The sequence below is a fragment of the Canis aureus genome, chromosome 36, assembly GCF_053574225.1.
Source record: "Canis aureus isolate CA01 chromosome 36, VMU_Caureus_v.1.0, whole genome shotgun sequence".
Classification (NCBI taxonomy): Eukaryota; Metazoa; Chordata; class Mammalia; order Carnivora; family Canidae; genus Canis; species Canis aureus.
This window is the reverse complement of record NC_135646.1, coordinates 2,986,878-2,994,300: the sequence shown is the minus strand read 5'-3', so window position 1 is coordinate 2,994,300 and position 7,423 is coordinate 2,986,878.

Below are 7,423 nucleotides of genomic sequence, written 5' to 3'. Positions count from 1 at the left end.
TAAATGTTAATGAAATGTTTCATAAGTCCACTGTTTTTAAGGCTGTTAGGAGTCTAAGGAATTTCTTAAATACCATCTCATAAAAAAAATAATCTAACTTAAGATGAACTTACATACAGAATATATGTCACAGAAGACCTGGCATAGGACTTGAATTCAATGATTATGTTCTTCTGAGAGGGAAACAGGATTGATTTTGTACTGGCCTCAAGTAAGTTCTTGGAAAGATCTATTCCTTTCCAAATGAAAATATATTAGTGGCAATAAAGTTTTTTATAGCTTGTAATTCAGAAGTGAACTTTTATGAAACACTTTGGCACTGTGGATATATGTCCAGTGAAATCCTGTATAACTGAAAGATCTAGAATTGTTTTGCTTCTGGTGAGCCATCAAGATAAGCTGTGGAGCAGTGGAAACCATATTTCTAGAGATATCCTCCTATTCAGGTCCAGTCAGGTGAAGGGAAACAAGAGCATGACGTTCTTATGGGCACTGTTTTTTTGTTTGCTTTGCTTGTTTTTTGCTAATTGTTTTGCGAATGGATTTTTTACATTCCGGGTAGCCACACAGTCCTGAGGGGAGAAGCTACCAGAAGTCAAATCAGGGCATGAAAGCAGAGTAGCTACAAGAAATTAAACACATTTACCTTCAATTTATAAAAATCCTTCACTTCGCTGCGAGAAGTTGCATGTGGATTTGCCTTGTTTAATTAACTTTTCTTAGTACACTTTACATCTTTCACACCGAGAGATGTATGTGAGCTAAATCAGAGCAGCATGACAGTATTTTTGTCACTGCTGGAAAAACAAATTGCTCCTTTCAATTACCCAACCCCTTGCTCCCTGGACCCACGCATACAATCAAGTTAAAACTTACAAGAGACATAAATGTCATTCCTCCTTCCCCAAAGGAGAGTCTGACCAAGAACCCCTACTTCCCTTTGGGTTGAGTTTGGTTTTGCTGCTACCGCTGAAGGAATGAAGGCGACATTCATTGTCCCTTGCCGTTTAATGGAGGTAATAATTGCCAGCCGGCGTGGACTGTGATGCTAAAACCCAGAAAAAGCCTTTTCAATCATGGCATTGCATTTCCATCCAAGCCCCCGCTGTAGAACACTAGAGAACAAGGTGTAAATCAGTTTAAGAACATAGTTCTGCATTCAAGGCATTGTGGTTTACAGCTCCCAAATGACCTCCATCTATCTTCCTTAGCTGTAGAGGTGTATAATTGAACTAAAGAGAGTCTTGAGTAATGAGGTTCAGAGTGGCAGCTCCATTGCTGAGGCTTAATAGTGTAACTGCTGCATGCTTTTTTATCCCCTAAAATGTAACAAAATAGTCTAGTAGGTCCAATTCTTCAGGGTGACACTTGCCGAGAGTCTATATTTTAAAATAGAAATAGGTTTTTATAAGCAAAAAACTATAAATCTCTCTCTACAAGAGGGTTCTCAAAATACAATTATACAAGCCATTTTCTGCTGGAGCAGAAACTAATATGAATGCACACAACAACCTGTACTTCTTTTTGTGGGGAAATCATTTTTTTAAGCCTTTATTTTTCTAACACAACCCAACAGCTGCTTTCTTGGTCTCCAAAGGGGCTGGGGAGTGATAGCCTTTTTCAAATTGTGTGCTGCTGGGAGTTGTAGCCAGAAGACCCATGTTATTTTAAGTTTTCTTTTCTTTTTTTTGAGAAATTTTATTCTTTTTTTTTTTTTTTTCAGTGAAATTCAGGAAATACTGCTGCTGGAGAATTCTTTCTTCCAAGGAACAGTCTGCTTGCAAATGAATGTTTCTTTTTTAAGGATCCATAGTTTATATGCTCTTATCAGGCCTTGACCATATGCAAATTGCTGGGTGAACAATTTAGTAGAGCAATGTTAGTAAAGCATAAAAACTGAACAAAGGCATAACTACCTCCTTGTGAATTCTCTGGGAGTATAGTATTGGCTGAATTTAGGAATGAGCTTATTAACACAGTCATTTAATATGAGTGATTAGAACTAGGTGGATGGCTTTAGGGGCTCTAAATCCTCTATCCTTCCCCCAAAACAAGACCCTGAAAGAAAAACAAAAACAAAACAAAACCAAAAAACCCCAACAACCTGCTTGCTGACTATGCTTAAAATTCCACATTGGACATTCAACACTATTACACAAGATATTCCTGGCTAACATGCAAATTTCACTAACAGGGTAAATTATTAAATAATATCAATCACAACAAGTAACACTACCTGATTGCTTACAACATTCGTTAGAGTTCTAAGCGCTTGATATGATTTAACACTTTGAGTCCCCCAAACAGCCTATTGATTGCCTCCATTTTACAAATTCACAACCTGAAGCAGGAACAGAGGAGTTAATTCTTCCATGCTTATAGTTATACATGGCATTGCCCAGATTGTCGACTTCAGAACACTTGGTCTCTTTCTTTTTCTCTTTCTTTCTTTCCTTCTTTCTTTCTTTCTTTCTTTCTTTCTTTCTTTCTTTCTTTCTTTCAGAGAGATTTATTTATTTATTTACTTATTTATTTGAGAGGGTGCTTGCACACATGCATGTGGGCGAGCTAGCAAGGGGAGGAAGGGCAGAAGAAGAGAGAGAATCTCAAGCAGACGTCTCCACTAAGTGCAGAGCGCATTGCAGGGCTCAATCTCATGATCTTGAGATCAAGACCTAACCCAAAATCAAGAGTTGGTCACTTAACCATCTGAGCCACCCGGGCACTGCAGAATGCTTGGTCTTAACCCCTTTGTTCACGTGGATAAGTTTATTAGATGGATTTGTGAGAAGAGAGAACTGAGAAGGTTGAGAGAATCGTGTCCTGTGAGGAACCTCCTTTCAGAGCCCACAATTCCTCCTGGGACCAGTGGTAGAGGCAGTCTGTGGTTGCAGATTCAGTGATGCCATCAAGTTATCCTTATAAAAGCCATGCCACACCATTTATGCCATTAGTGTGTCGCAGAAAGGTATCATGGTCAAAATTATTTCCACTATAGCATACGTTGTTCACCTCTTTTACTTCGTTGACATTTGCAATGGTGGTACAAAAGCAAATGGTGGTTAAGATGGCTAGCAACTCAGATGAATTAAGGCAATGGTGTCAAACGTTGAATTCTTCTCTGACCACACTTGCAGTAAAAATATGCCAGTCGCATTCAGGAATGGCCTTGATGAAGCAGTAAAAATTGTTGATTTTACTAAAAGGGACCCTAAGTAAAGGTGTTTTTAAAATATTTTCTATAATAAAATAGGGAGTATGGATACAGCACTTCAGCTACCTACCCAAAGCATGACGGTCGCCTCAAGGAAAAGCCCTTATGTGACCATTTAGGTTACAAGTTAAATGGGGCACATTTTTCACGAACCACTGTTTTTCACTTGAAAGAATGGCTGAAAGACAAACTTCGGTATTTGGCAGCTAAGATATCTAAATGAGCCTACAACACCAAGGAAACCAATTGATACCCACAACTAATTATAGTGTTGCCATTATCTTTTTGCAGGAGAAATCTAGGGAACTCTCTATAGCTCCACATCCCCCCAACACATCCCTTCTTCTTGGACGAGGTGTCTTTCCCTGCCTCTGAGCAACTTGATTGGGTTGGGTGCCTGACCCAAGCTGAGTCAACAAGCCCAAAGTTATAGCATGTAAAACTCACGACTATGTGGGTCACTGCATCCATGCCAATCAGAGAGGTATAAGGCCACCATTCTGGGAGGAAAGAAAAGAGAATGGAGGTGGCCATGATGTTTATGGAATGGTTTCTCATTGTTCCTGAGGCTTACAGATCCCCCATGAACTCTCTGTTATTTGGGCAATTCCTGAAATAAACTACCCTACCTGGTATTCTTTCATTGACTTCTGTTTGCTAACACTAGTTTAATTTGGATTTCTATCACATGCACTCAGAAGAGACATCACTAAATTTTATTTGGCTCCATTTCCTATTGTATGCCTCTATGTACCTTCTGTTACACTCACATTAAACTATTCAACAGACCCTAAACAAAAGTGTTGATGCATTTTCACATGCTTTCGCCTTCAGTGTAGAATAATTTTTCTTTCTATCAAAATCCTTCCATTTCTCAAGCCTCGGGTTCAATACCACCTACTCAACTAAACTTTCCCTGGTTCACCCACCCAACTACACGTTTCATAGCCTCTCCATGTTGTGCTGTTTATTTCCTTGTTGGTTTTCTCATTCAGCTCTGTATGATGATTCTTTTACCACCTGTCTCTCTCACTAGATTTTATTTCCCTGTGGAAAGGCTCACATCATCTCTGATGCTTTAAGCCCCAGTATCTCAGTCACGGCACTTAGTTGGGACCAGTAAGGGTTTGTGCAATATGTAATTCAGGTGAGAGGGTATCATAAAGGAACCTGTCATTCGTGTCTCTCTAACGCTGCAGGGTGAATGTCTTCTTTCTTGTGATATATCTTCTTGACAATGTCTCCACTCTTTGTATTAATGTCCTATTTTTTTTCTGATTCGTCATTATTCTTACCCTGTGTTGGCCATTTTTTTTTCTCATTATAAAAATATTCTGTTTCAGAGCCAGATAGTCCATTTACTGAAGTAACACCTTATCTAGATAATGTGATTTTTCTACATCTCTTGTTTCTCGTGTTATTGTCAGACCTTCCATTTACACTATTCACGGTTTGTGAGTTTTTTTTTAAGACATGATTAACCTGGATGGTATATTTATTTTACCATAAATAAATGTGAAGTCAATATATGGATTCTTTTGTGTTTGTATCAAGTTTTCTTCCTTCTTATTTTGTATTTTATGTCACAAAAGCTGGGAATGGGAGGTTGTGTGGAAAGGGTAGGCTCACCCATCATCTATCCATATATTAGCTCAATAGAGTAGTTTGCAATCAACAAAGATACCATAATCTCATTATGATAACGTTTTACTAAAGATCAGTCATAAATTTTGGGTCATGGTAGGTATAATTAAGAAAGACTGATAGGGGTTTTGAAAATGGAAAATTTAGGTATCAGAACTCAGTTCCAATCTCAGTTGTCTTACTTACTAGCTGTAGGACATCACATCACAGATCATGCATCATCATAAATAAGCTTAGTTCTGAAGCAAGGGCTTGAGTACCTGAGATAAAGTACCTCAGATAGACTCAACTACATAAAAAGTTAAATTTAAATGTCAAAAAGCCCCACTAAAAAGTAAGTAAGAGAAATTTGAATATAGCAATATATTTATTTATTTAACAATTTTTACTTGAAACATACTTGACATATAATATTAAATTAGTTTCGCCCGTACAACATAATGATTCACCAATTATATACGTTACAAAATGCTCACCATGATTGCAGTATGATTACTGGCTGTATTCTCTATGCAATACTTTTCAGTCCTGTGACTTAACTGTTTTATAACTAGAAGTTTGTACCTCTTAATTCCCTTCACCCATGTTGTTCAACCCACCACTCTTTCCCCTTTGGCTGTCACCAGTTTGTTCTCTATATTCATGAGTCAGTTTCTCTCTTTGGTTGTTGTTTGTTTTTGTTTTTTTAGATCCCACATGTAAGTGAGATTGAAATCATATGGTATTTGTCTTTCTCTGTCAGGCTTATGTCCCTTATTCCACTCTACGCCCATCCATGTTGTCACAAATGGCAAGATTTCATTCTTTCTTAGGACTGAGTAACATTCCGCTGTGTAGACGTGCCATAACATCTTTATTCACTCATCTATCAATGGATGCTTAGGTTGCTTCCATATTTTGGCTGGATATATATTTTATTTTTTGAATAAAGTTAATTAAAAATAGATAAAGCCCTGGACAGAAAAAAATTAGCAAATAATGTGAAGAAACAATTCACAAAGATAAACATAAAAATTGTCAACAAACTGGTAAAAAATTTTCGAATTCACTAGAGATAGAGGTACATGAGTTAAATTAAAAGAATGCAAAATATTTTACAATAATTAATTGTAAAAGATAGTTGTATATTAGATTGCCAGAAGCCAGAAATAATAATAGCCTCAGATGGGGCGAGTATGGAGATTTTTACACACGCGTGGGGGATAGTTACAACTTTTCTGGAGGCTAATTGGTACAAAAAGCCTTAAGATGCATATACTTTATGCTTTTGACCTAGGAGTTTCACTTCTGTGGGTTAATGCTAAAAAAATGACTGAACACGTGTACAATGAGGCAGGAGTTGGTTTGTTTTAATGCCAGAAGATCGGGAACAGTCTAAACAACCAACCATGAGAAAAAGATGTCAATTGGAGATGTTATTTAGCACTTCTGCAGAGTGGGATGCTGTTCAACCATATAAAAAAGTGCCAAGAGGAGTATTTCTCAACATGAAAATATATATTGGAGTTAGCAAACTGTTCAGTGAAAAAAGAAGCTATGAAATGTGAGATTAGGAAAAAAAAAAAAATAACACCCCCGTGTCTAGTTAGAACGATGTTAGGACGTTACCCAGTGGCTTTTCTCTGGTGGTGAGAAAATGGGTGGTTCTGATTAAAACCTTTGTCTTTTTTGGTGTTTTCCAAATTTCTTTGTGAATCAGACAGCTCTGCGACCTGCCTAAGTTCTTTCACTCGGGCCGTGCAGCAGCAAGGGACTCCTCTCTTGCGGAGTTGCTCGGTGTCTCCGGCAGCAGGTGGCACAGGGAGCCCTTACCTCACCTGTGGCAGGTGGAGACCCTTCGGTGAATCCTCTGGCGCGGCCTCCCCGACCCGGGGGACAATGTGGAGGTGCATTTTTAGGGCCCATCAGCAGGTCTCACCAGCTGACCTCTGGCTCTCCCTTGGCCTCAGAGTCCAGGTCACAGCAGGGCAGGGGACACGGGTGCCCAGCAGACTGTGGTGTCCGTGCTCTCTCCTTCTGCCTCGCCCTTCCTGGGCCTTCCCTCCTCCTCCAACAAACCCAGGCCAAGGCCTGTGCATATTCATTCCATCACATTACAATGCAGTTCACACTAACAGCGTGATATGGTGTCACTACAGAGAATGAGAGGCCCCAAGTTGTGGAGCCCCGTGGCCAGCACTGCCCCCAGCATCGGGGGATTGGATGGGCCCGTGGACCCGGGGGAGCTCGCCGCCTGCACACCCCACAGTGCTTTCCCTTGGCGGTTGGTCCAGACCAGTCCTTAGACCCTGTGGGATCAGCTCCGCTGCTGGAAAGAGCGTGGGGACCGTGAACAAGGGCACCTGTTGCACCTGCAGGGCCGCACACATGGCAGGTGGCAGGGCCCCGGGAGAGACGTGATGCACAGGCACTGGGTGGAGCAGGGTCTGTCCCCGGGGCCGCGGTGTCCCGTCCCCGGGGACGACACACACAGCTCCGCAGAGCAGGGCAGCCTGCGCCCAAGCCCCAGCCCAAACAGGGACGCGGTCCCCCGGACAGGGACAGGGCTCCTGTCTCCCTCGGGGA